The 12727-nt window shown below is 42.4% G+C and overlaps 1 protein-coding gene across 1 annotated transcript in view; it reads right to left on the reverse strand.

Moving 5' to 3' along the window:
* TSNAX (translin associated factor X) overlaps window positions 1-10611 on the reverse strand; it is a 47269-nt gene extending 36658 nt beyond the window's left edge. Inside the window, exon 1 of the mRNA XM_038133659.1 lies at window positions 10497-10611. The gene's annotated coding sequence lies outside the window, so the exon portion shown is untranslated. The remainder of the gene's footprint in view (window positions 1-10496) is intronic.
* Window positions 10612-12727: the final 2116 nt, after the last annotated feature.

Below are 12727 nucleotides of genomic sequence, written 5' to 3' on the forward strand. Positions count from 1 at the left end.
GGCTTTTAACAAATCAGGAGTATGTGCACAGGGCAGATACTGAAATGCACAAACTTTGCACTGTTTTACAAAAACAGCTGAAGGCAGAGCCACACAGGTAGAGTCCTACAGCTGTAGGGTGTCTGTGCTTCACTTCCCACTCTCCCCTTCCCCTCGAGGCAGCTACTGTGGAGCTGTGACAGCTGAGCTGCATGGGAAGCAACTCTTAAACCACTTGAAGTTTTCAACCTGACATGTTAAAGCAAACTCCCCTTACCCAAGCAGGGAAGTGAAAGGAAGCCCAAGACATGATTCTTCAAGGAGGTAAAACACCCCAAGTGACACATCCCCTGGTGCCTGAGGAGGGTCATTTGCATGTATGAATGGCCAGGAAACCCCAGGACACAGCGGTTTGCACCTGCTTTGCCCAGATGCACATGCCTACACCCTGCCCAGTGCAGTAAGGGACACGCTCTGAGTCACATTCAGTGCAAAGTCAGGTCTGAGCCGACCGCATGTGAACACCTGCTAGAAGGCAGCCTGTAAATCAGGCTTTCCTCACCATTGATCCTATGGAGCTACACGCACACTGGCAATGAAGCACCATCTCTAAAAAGCATCCCAAACATCAGCGGAAACAGCAATGACAGTCAAGGCTAGAACCACATGAAACTGCATAGGCAGGCCATATCACCTATGGTGTCTGAGCATCACCTGGCTGCATGCAAAACTGCTGACTGACCAGTGCAAAGGTCTGAATTAAATGAGTTTTAAGATGAGGCCCAGTCTCTGACTATCCGCACTTTCCTAGACTGCTGCAATATAAAATGAAACAGGTCTGTGTTGATCATAAGTGAAGGTACCAAAACATGTCAACCCCTTGTGTTGTGCTTGGTAGAGCAGACTCAGGGAATGTTGCACTTCAGGGCACCTGGTTGGGTCTGACTGACCAAAGCCATTTCTCTTGGTTCCCCAGCTGAACTGGCAAAGTTGACTTTTCCAAGGATAAAAGGCCAGGTGAGACTGGCTCTTACCACTCAAGAGAACATAAAAATGGTCAAGCTGTTACAGGGAGCTGACAGAAGATCTTGGAGAGCTGAGTATGCTGTCATAACACCATCACAGGAGGCGGGAATAGCAGAGGTGGGAGCAGGGCAGTACTTTGTATCCTCCCATTCCAGCTTCCCAAGCTCTGCTCTAAAATACCTAGGAAAGTCACCACCATTCCAGCTGCTTACTTTGCCACCAGTGACAGCCAACTTAAGTGATCATTCCTCATGTCTTGCTATCTCAAAGCCCAGAAACAGCTTCATTTCTTCTGGTGGAGGCAAGATGGTGCTTTTATTTCTCTGTCAGGCTTAGAAAAGCCATAACATAGCAGAGCAGATAGGAGAGCCCAGATAAAGGAGAAGAGCACAGGCTGAGTATGGGGCCAGGTGCCCAAGCCATCCATTTGCAGGTAACCCAGTATGCCCAGCACAAGGCACCTGAGCACTGGGTGGAAACTAAAATGTGAGGCTGGGAAATCATGTAGCTGAGAGGGATTTACGTGGCTATGCCCAATATGCTGAAAGCTCCCCCTGCTTATGTGCTGGGAGGGACAGAGTTCCTACTGCCTGGTGCAGAGCTGCCTCAGCCCTGGGCTGCGTGCTGCCCAGCTCGCACCTTGGCCCCGCTTGGATTCACACACGCCACACAATGCCTTCACACAGATATATTTATCAAGTTAAAAAAAGTTCTTGTTAGCTGTTGTGTTGGCTGTGAGGCTGAGTTGCGCTATCTAGGAGGGAAGAAGAGGCCACCTGGAGCAGTAAAAATCTCACAAGCCAGCAAAATAAGGAGGGCAGCATGCTGGTGGGAGGTTGGATATTTACTGGAGTGGAAGAATTCCAATACAGAAATGATTCATCTTCACAGCACAGCCCCTCCCCCACCATAAAAGAAATTTTCCTTTTACATATTTCCTGGAATATGTGATTGTACTAGAAGAGCATTTTATGCTCCTGTTCTGAAAGGGAATCCAGTCCAGTGGGAGAAAGTCATTCTTGGAATAACTTTCAGTGAAATCAAGAGTTACAGCTGGACTGACTTCAGTGTAACAAGTCCTTGGGTATTGGTGGCTGCTGCAGTCATGTTTTTGTAGGCAGTCTGGATCTACAAGTTTTCCTAGTATAATAATTGCAGTAAGAACTGTGAGGTTTTGTAACCAAACTCGTTTATGCTGGCAAAATCCCTTCTTTGGATGATAGAGAGGTGACTTATACCACTTAGTTTCTTCCAGTTTTTACTTGGGAGTTGCTGTTCTATTATGTCTTTATGGTGTCTGCACAATAGGTGTGAAATTACTTCTGCATTGTTGTAACAGTATCCCTTTCTAAAATAGACAAGCTAAAATGTCTAAACTATTTTATTTTTTATAATGCAAATATTAGGATATGGTCGGGGAAGAAAGAGACTACTATCTTAAAACGAAATAGATTGATGACCTACATCAGCCTGCAAGATAAATTCTGTGTGACAGTAAGAGAACAGAATTTACCAAAATAATATAGATTATTTTCTTTCATTATTTTTATCACAGTTGTGATCTTCATTTCCTAAGCAATCTCTATAAACATCTGCATGAACTTATAGCCTGTATATGTCTATTTTCATTTCTAAGATCCAAGTTAATCTTGTTTGCAGCATGCAAAGAACTTGAGCAGGATGTGATACCACTTTATGTCATCCCCTCTTAGAAGTGCAGTAGCCCTGCAGTATCACTGCCTGGCCAGCCCAAGAGGCAGTGGGGCACCCGCAGATTTGCCATTGCCAGTTTGACTGCAGATGATCTAAGGAACTTCTGGGAAGCAGATGTTCCCTGGGACATCTCCTGGAAGTGAAAGAGAGCATGATAAAGAGAATAAAGTTGCAGGGGAAAAGTCTAAGCATAGGGAAATACGGCATGACCTTGAAGGTGGGATTTCACCTTGTATTTTCTCCTGGAAAGAATGGAGATAGGCATGAAGGTTCTTAAAGCAAAAATAAGCAGGTGTGTTTGATGGTTTAAAATCAGTGAAACTCAATCTGTGCTTGTAGAGAGCAGCTTTACAATATTTCCCCATGTATGGCACACAGAGCAAAGTCATTCCACCTGTTGTGCACAGCAAAGAAGCCCATCTGCACGTACAGAGAAATACCATCAGCCATAATATAAATGGACTTGTATAAGCTGGGTTGAATTCTTCTCTTACTGAGGTAAGGAGATCAATGGAACGGGGTGACAAAACAGCAAGCAAAGAAAACAAATTTTGTAGCAGCCAAAACACATTTTTTGCAGAATGTGTATGCAACTGCAGGGTCAATGAGTGTGTGTCTCACAACCAGAGAAAGGATGTTGCAGCAATCGGTATAAAAGAAGGAGAGTCTGGCACAGTTTGAGCTACCAGACTGGCTAAAAAAAAGAATGTATCTTGTAGCTATTACCCAAAAATAGTCTGCAAGACTAAAAATAGCATGGATATATCAACATCTGAAAAGAGATCAAAAATGAAGCCCATAAAGATTGTAAGTCATATCAGATGCAGAACTTTGGAGCTTATAAAAGAGAGTGATGAAAGCACTCTCTTTTATATTATACTAATTCACATTACCTATATATATTTATACTAATTATACTAATTCACACTACCTAGTTTCAATCTCCAATCACCGGAGCCAAGTCAAGCAGACAGCTTTTCTTTTCTGGGATGTACAAACTGAAGGTGCTGTATGCCAGACCTCCCATGCTTCTCATATACAGACCATGTTTCCTGCTTGCACAGGCCTCTCTCTTCTGCCACCACCTCAAGCATGTGCTTTGGTGGCTACCTCAAAAAGTGCCTGGAGGACTGAAAAGGCGAGAAGCAAGAAGCTGTCTGTGTCTGGAGGAACAGGCTGTGTGAATCCCACTCTGCAGGTTAGACATCTGTCTCAGGTTTGCAGGGTTTTGCAAAGTATTTCATGTGCCACTTTTTCTTGCCCATGGGTGAGGATGCCCACCAAATGAAGTCGGTGTCCTGGTCTTGAAGAGACAGCAGCAGATCTGACTGAATAGGGACCAGCAGCTCACACAGGCTGCTGCTTAGCAAATCTTGGCACCACCAGGGGTGTAGCCAGATGCCTGGGGGCATTTTTGACTTTAGTTACAGACCCAGGACCCTTGGTTAAGCATATATCCCGCTAAGATACTCTAATCTTTCATCTGATTTAACCCTCCATCCCTGCTCAGGGGTATTAAGAGTTTAATTCAGCATTTGCAAGAGGACCCAGATAGATGAAGAGCTTAAGGTGAAAAGACAAGCTAAGCAGAGGGGCTGCAGCAGAGGCTGATCCTTGTCCCATCTGGGGAACAGCACAGAGCCCTGACATTTGTGCTGTATGCTGCTGCAAGAACCGGACATGAGCCGGCTCAGCATGAGCAGTCCCTGCATGAGCACACCAGACTCAGGCGAGACAAGGAGAGCCACGGGAGGGGCAGGCACGCTGCTGGGGCAGCTGCAGCACCCCCTGGGGCAGCATGGGGAAAGGAAGGGAGGGAACAGCTCTACTCAAAGCCCTGCTTGTGCAGTTATAGCCTGTCTGCAACCACAGCCTGTAAGCAGCCATATGGACCTAGCCAGGCTGGACACTCAAGCTTCCAGCTGTTGTTGAAGTGTCAGCACCCCAGTCCAATCCCACCCTGGCTGTTACCATTCTCCTCCTAACCATCACTGCCCTCCCAAATTTGTCAGCAAAACTGTTTGTATGCTTCCCCTGCTCCTCTGGAATCAAAGTGAGCCATGCTAGCTCAGGCAGCTGAAACACAAGATCTGCCTATATCTAGTTCAATGCTAGTGAATAGGTCAAGGAAAGCTGGCAGGGTGTGTGTGTGCCTGAGAGCTGGGTGAGCAGTAATCTCCTCAGCCAACAGACCTGGAGTTTACACACTGACTTAGGCACCTCTGTGCTGGTCTGCCCCATGCACCCAGGAGCTGACTTTGGCTTGTGTTCAGTGCAAGCTACACCAAGAGGGTGAGTCTGGTCAGAGGAACTCCACATATGCCCAACACTTTTTCATCCCTACATGCTCCTTGACTGCCTCTTCCCCCCACCAGCAGTCAAGGAGAAGGCTCCATTGAGGTCCAACTGGGGTCTAGCAGATCCACACCACACTGCACATACTGCCAGGGGCACAGTCCCTCCCTCTGGGAACAACAGGGTGTGAAAGCAGGGGGTGTGGATGGTCCTGGCCATGCAGGGTGCATTTCCTCTGCCTCAGCACACAAGAGCATGATGCTGCTGAGCTGCCTTTTCTCACCAGCAGTTTTCATGCCCCTAGCTGCTTGCAGCTAGTGAGACATGGTTTTGGTGATAATTCAAATGCTCAGATCTTGACTACTGGGGCCTAGCAACGCTCTGCTCCTCCAGGTGTAATACATGTCCTGTGGTGTAGATGGGTTTGGGGTTGAGCTTATGAGAGCACAGGATTTGCAAGTTCTCACCTCTTCCTTCCTTCTCAGGCCTCTCAAATCAAGATGCCACAAATAAACCACTTTCTTGCAAGTGCCTGTACTACTGTTTTATGTAATTCAGAACTGCAAAATCACTTTCTCCAGGTACCTTAGCAGGCATCAGTGTGAGATTCTCTGACAAGGGATCCAAGGAGACCTGGTGTTGACTTCTCTGTACAACAAGAACCTTACTCTCTAAATAAGATAATTATCAAGAGGGCGTTTGTGCCCATTCTTGTTTTCGGGGACTCTCCTTTCTCTTTGCCACCATGACTCATAAAACTCATTAAGCCAGTGTATGCCTAGCAGAACATTTAATTACACAGCAGTTGCAGGGTAGTGACGGAATCTATGTTTAACAGGCTGACAGCAAGATGGCTTTATCTACAAAGCTGTTTAGGTGTCAGTATAGCCAGTGCCATCCATAACGCTGGGCAAGCCATACCAGGCACCAAACCAGCAAGGAGGAAGGTAAAATTTGTGTCAGGAGTAGGCTCAAGACATTAGAGATTTGCATAAACAGTCTGAAAACCTGCCCGTCATCACCATGTCTGGGGAAATGTGTGGAAACATTATCTGGTAAATCAACAGCCTTGCACTGCACAGTGACCTAGATAGGAAATACGATGCAAGAAGGGAGAAGGTGAGACTGTGCACTGTTGTAACACAAAGATCAGGTTATTTGCTGCTGCATTTATTCTAGCTATGAGTTTAATAGTCAATAAACCACTTGAAAACAAGTTCTAGCCCCTCCCTTCTTTCTCAGACACTCTCACAGCAACACAGCATACAGCCAGACCAATTTATGAACAATGTATTTCACTAGTTAGCAAAATGTTGAGAAAATATTCTTAAAATCGCTGTACACATCTCAGCTATGGGTGCACGACTCTGAGTACAGCCTTAGGGTGTCTGAGAAGCTGCTCAGAGAGATTACACCAACATTGGAGTGACTACTTCTCTCTTGTGTGTGTGAACAGGCTTGTTTACATGAAGAAACTCTTTCCATTGTGGCCTTTGAGATTGCAGTAGAGGATTCAGTTGCAGCAGGCTAGGGTATGCGAGGATGACTTTGCTCACTGGAACAAAAAAGCAAAGGGAAGTTTTTGGGAGCTAATGCATGACACTGTTATGCATTTGTACATTTTGTCCTGATTACTTAGAAGCCAAGCATGACCAAGTGATTTGTCGTCAGTTTTGGTTTTGTGAGATTTTTCTCCTTGTAATTGACCTTATAATTAGCACTTTGTATCATACATTCTAGCCCATCTTAAGGCTGGTCTTGAAATTCCACCATAAAACCTCAGCACACTGAAAGAAGTAAGCACTGTTCTGAAACAGAAAACACATCTCCCTCACCTTTAAAAAGATTAAGAAATTGTAAGCTTTTTTAAAGAAATTGTAGCTGGATGATACTTTCAGGAAGGCAGAGGAATTATAGCCTTGTAGGGCAGTGGCTCAGTTTTCCTACATTATGATTATTTCCATATTGGTTTTACATCAACACAATAAAGGTTTCTCTTAACTCTGAAACTCTGCTCGCATGAAGAAAAACATTTAAAGATTGCATATCAAAGGTCTTCAAGATCAAACAATAACTTATCTATAGACCACCATTCAATATGCAGTCTGTATGCAGGAAAATAGTTTGCTTTCATTTTTTCATTCTTCTGTAAACAGAATATAGCCTCCAAAATTAGCCTTGTTCACTCCAAATTATTGAGCTTAGCCAAAATTAAGTCTCTTTTTATATTTTCAGATTTTTCCCCCTAAAGTAACCAAACAAGTAATGGAGTATGCCTCTTTCAAATATATAGTACAGAAGACTTTGATATTGCCATGAGTCTGAGCTGTCAGAAGTCAGAGTGAAATTTTCCTTTTTCAATCCCATTTTTCAAAGTTATTTCTTTTGAAAATAATACATGAAACTTTACCCAAACACAACTTCTCCCCCATATTTAAACTGTAGCTAAATCTTAGAAAATACAGTGTAGCTAAATTTTGGAAGACAGTACTTTTTAATCTGCCATCACAATCAAGGGACCTACATTAATGAAAAGGGAGAGTGTTAGGTCAGACTCTTCTGGTTTCTGTAACAGTCACCTGGTTTCTTCCTATATTTACATATTTTTCAGAAACAAAATTCCAAGTGTTTTGCCCTTGGGACTTAGTCCAGAGTTATGTTTGTGATTATTCTGTCATATATTAGCACACTCATGACAGTCCATCAGAAAGATTGAATAATTTCTACATGGTAAACAACAGCATTTCTTACAGCATGCATTGCTGTATTCACTGGTCCCAATGAAACCATTTCTCCATTTGTGGTGGGGAGGGAAAGATCCCCTCTTCAGGAGTGTTTCTTGACTGATTGAGGCAGGTATCTTTTTTTGTCATTTGCAGCTGATGGTCACTGTGGCTTCATTTTCCACACTGCTGGCAGTAGTTTCTGTATAGCATCTAAGGGAATTTCTCCCTCCACACACATTTTTGGGAAGAGCCTTATATGTTAATTATTCTCCTCTCGAGCTGTCCTCACACCTCAACTCACAATGAAGAATCCTGTTCCCCTTTCTGGTTCCACCACACTGCTCCACAACTCTGCTTCCTCTGCCTCCATCAGAGCTCAGCACTCCCCCCCCCACACGACATTGCAAAACCTCCTCAGGGATGAAGACCTCCTCTATTTATAGAGCACTGAGGCTAGATGAAAGTTTCCAGAGAGTTTTATGGAAGAGCTCACATCTAGCTGCTCTGAAGGCTTACAAAGGGAAACAAGCTTCCACCTTGCTTTAGAGCTTTGCCCGGCATCTAACAATCACTAAACCTTTGCAGTACAGTATGCAGTGCACCAGGCATGTGATTGATGTTATACATTGGCATTTACGAACCTCTGAAAATTCTTCTTCCTGACATGCTTGGGGCAGATTCTCTACCATGAACCCATATTCTCAATTGATTTTTGTCCTAGGTCTGTGATTCAGAGCTATCTTAAGATAACAGAGAAGAAAAACTGTTTTTAGCTTTGTGCCGTGGTTTTTCCTTAAAAGATTAAGGCTGATATTTTAAAATCAAAAATAAGGTTCCATTAACAAATGCACTGCTGTGTGTTGCTCCACAAAGATATGATTCAGCATTTTTTTTACTCATGTCACAAGTTAAATACAGAATATGCTTTAAAATAGTGGATAAATGGCTGTACCTGTAGCTAAAATGAGGTAGGAGTCAGGCTGGGTTCACAGGGGGGCAAGGGGGTAAATCCACAAACACGGTCTGTGCACGTATATTAGCTAGCCATGTTCAACCTCTGAAACTGATAAGTCACTGTTAATTAAAAAAAAAGAAAAAGGCAGCAAGCCTTTGACTACTACTGCCCACAGCACATGGCTTTTATTGGAGGATGTGTTTGCACAAAGGGAGGAGTGTTGCCTCCTACACGAATTTCAGCAACCATTTGAACAATTTGGTAAATAGATGAGGACAGAGTCTTCATCTATTGACTGCCTGTCCCCTCCAGTCAGAAGTCAACCACACAGTGAGGAAGCTCTAAACTAAAGGGGAAATAATTTTTAGGAATCTGCTTTTTAATGAAAACTCCTGAACATGGTCCTGGCATTACCAACAATCTGAGGGTAGACACATACACCCTGATACAAACAAATGAACAAACAACAATATACATACAAAACAACAATAAAAAAGAGAATAATTCCAGGGAGAAAATATAAACCTAATGCAACAGGAAAGGAAAAAAAGTGAAATCCACCTCCTGACAAGATAAACATTATCATCTTCCCTTGCACTCTAAGTGGACAAAGAAGGAGTAAGTTGCTTCTTGACCTGTTTTTCGCTCTGCATAAAAATGAAAGGCCATTTTTTCTAGTACCAATAAAATGCCACCTTTTCTGTAAGTCACTAATTAGCTGACCGGATGAGCAAGGAACAGATTCAGGTGACTCAAACAGTGACAAGCTGATGCAGAATGATAGCAAGACTCAATTACAACCCAGCACTAATTACAGCTCTGTAGCACATACTAGCACTCTGAACACAAAACAAGGATGTTAATAATACAAATTTAGCTGTGCACTTGCACAAAATCCTTGTAAGCCTTATTTTCCAGGACTTAATATTTCACTACTGCTTCATAAAAGCTCTCCAATGTACAATTCCAACATTATGTTTCAGTGGATTCATGAACAGCATTGTGCCGTCTGAATGCCCATTGAAAGAGATAAAATGAATAGTGTCAGTTTAGATCATGCAGGGAGAAGACAACAATTTTCATAATATGGGAATTTAAATTACTGTATATCCACTACTAGCATTCTTCGTTTAGTAAGTATCTGTCCTTGGTATAAGTTGCTTGGGATGTACTTTAAAACATGATGAAATGCCTTACTCTGGTATTAGTCAAAGAGTATTTGCACAGAGGGTTGTGCTTGTTAGCATAGGAAGAATAAGAGAAAACCATCATAACAAGTGTGCATCAATATCACAAGTTTTAATACCGTATGAGTTCAGTTCTAAAATATCAATAACTATTATCATCAGCCAGAACCTTTCAACTACTAAAACCTGAAAAGAAAAACAAAGAAACAAACAAAAACTTACAAAATTGGAGTCCCTGGCATGCTGTTTGCACCATCAATAGCCTTAAACATCTCTCCTTGTATCCTTAGATAGCAGTATCAGGTGACACTAGCCATTATCCTGTCTGGGTACAAAATACCCTGCACTTTGGATCTGCTGATTCCCTCAATATTTTCTTCAATCAGAGAAGAGAGAAAGTAGAAATGGGTCGAGTTACATCATGTGAAGTAAATAAGAGTGAAGTTACAGGACATGACCGAGTCAGCTTACTATTCTGACTTGGGTGGTCCTGCTTTTCCCTCCCAAACTCCTGGCCCTGCTGGTCCACACCCTCTCTTACACCACATCAAACCACTCGGTAAGCTGATCCAACTTGTTAATCCAACAGAAAACTACTCTCTTGAACTGACTCACCAAAGGGCTTGACAAGAGTGATACCAAGGAGAAAGGTTCAGGAGGGAGCAGAACCACCCCTTCTGGCGGCAGCAACTCAACACTGTGTCTTAAGTGAACCACAACTGAAGAAAATGTTGAAGAAGGGCACGAGAGGAGCACTGAAAACAAACAGAAAGGTACAGAGTAAGGGCACTGTGTCTTTGGGAAGAATGGAAATGCAAGAATAGACATCACAAAGCCCTTGGGATGGGATAGACAGTGAAGGGTGCAATGGCAGGAGAGCAACAGGACATTGGATCATGTTATGCATCAGAGCGGGGCATGGGGACACAGGTACTGTCCTGGCAGAAGGAAGAATGGCTAGTGACAGAAAACACAGTACTGAGCCACCTGGATTGCGGTGGCTCTTTGAGGTTCAGGCTCCAGTGCTTTTGTCTGTGTGCGTCTGTAGCCAGCTCTGGCAAACGTGAGCTCTTTGGGACAGATGTGCAACTTTGACAGTTTTAACAAAACATGAGCTATAACATTGTATCCCCATTGTTGAAAAAAAAAAAGAGGGAGGACACCATTGTTCACTTGAAAAACAAACAAAATGAAGTCCCCATTCTTTTCAAGAAACTGCCTCACCAAAAAAAGAACAAAAATCAAACCGCTAAGTGTTATTGAAGAATACCACCTAGTCAGTCTTAACAGCTCAAAATCTCACTCACTATTATCTTCTCCTTCCTCTCTTAAATTACTGAGACAGGTCTCTCCTTTCATAGCAGCAAATCTTTTAAGTTCACCATTTTCTTGGAATCTCCCCTACTTGTACAACTGTCTCCATAAGAAAAAGAGTTTAGGGGTATGAGAAATTGTGCTAGTCATCTAGAGAAAGGGAAGAGAAACTGCATCTTCATCCAGAGATAAAATGTCCAGGTTTTTAACAAATTTGTCTTCATAGTTTTAAGGAACACTTCTTGAGTTCCTCTCTTGAGCTCTGGGTAACTCTTCATAGGTAATCAGAAAAATAAATAAAAAAGGTGGGGACTTTGTAAGTCATTAAATAGCATGATATATTGCAAGACATTAGCTGAGGCATTCTCAAGCTTCCCAAACCAAGGGGTAGAGGGCAAACTGTCCTTGCCTACACCCCAGGGCATCCCTGTTCTCTTTTCCAAGTACAAGACCAGGCACTGGCAGAAGTATGAACTACGTGCCTGGCAGCCGAAAGACGAGGAAAGAGAAAATATGATGTGCAATAAATCAGGTACACACAAAATAATCGTGGCAGGTCACATCATCCTAACACTGCTCGGCATTGTTTCCACCTTAATGATCTTTCAGCATGTCACCATGCTGAATCATGATGACAGAGAGGCAGGAAGCACATATCAGATGCAGAATGAACAGGTCTTTTTGTGATTGTGGTGCTGTGAAGCACTGGGCTTTCTTTATTTTGGAGTCCTCTGTTCTCACTCTGGAAGACTTGTCTGCAGAAAAATCAAGAAGAATTTCTGGAGCAGTTCAGATAAATTTGACTTACATACAGATAAAACAGGAATCTCTCTCTTTTTTTTTTTTTTTTTGCCCCCAAAACTGCTTATTGCTCATCAGTGAGTGAATTTCAAATGGGTTTTAAAAGTGGTTTTTTAAAAGTAATTTTCTGTTCATAACTGGACTTTAAGCACCCGAGGGCCTGCTGGCTTGCTTAAGTTAGAGGCCAAAAATGTACATAATTGTCAATCTTTAGCAAGACAGAGAGTTCTTTTCTAACCAGAGCCAGAAATACTCCCTCTGGAGAAATCTCACAAACAATGTGAAAAAAAACTTTTGAACTTTATATGGTACAAAGTTTAAAATGAGGACAAAACTGGAATGAGTTGGTCTTGAGGATTGTCTAAGCTATGTTGCATTTCCATAGCTTTACAGATACAGACATCTGGAAGCAGAATTTTCAGCTAAAAAGAAAAAAAACAACCCATTGTTTTGTATTTCACTAGCACAATAATTTTCCTTAAACATGAATAAAATTATTGCAGTAGACAAAAATTTTAATATGTATAAATCTCTCTAGATCAACCCTAACCATATTTTTTGGTGTAAAAAAATAGGCTATATTCTCAGATATGAAACTGCATATAATTTCAGATAGATTCAGGGACAGCAAAACCAATTTTAGTTAAACAGCCTGGAGGAATCTCATAATATCAAAGACAGTATTAAACACAAGTTTGCATAAAGTAATTGAGAATAATCCTTATGATTTT

This window comes from Motacilla alba, chromosome 3 (assembly GCF_015832195.1).
Source record: "Motacilla alba alba isolate MOTALB_02 chromosome 3, Motacilla_alba_V1.0_pri, whole genome shotgun sequence".
NCBI classification, from domain to species: domain Eukaryota; kingdom Metazoa; phylum Chordata; class Aves; order Passeriformes; family Motacillidae; genus Motacilla; species Motacilla alba.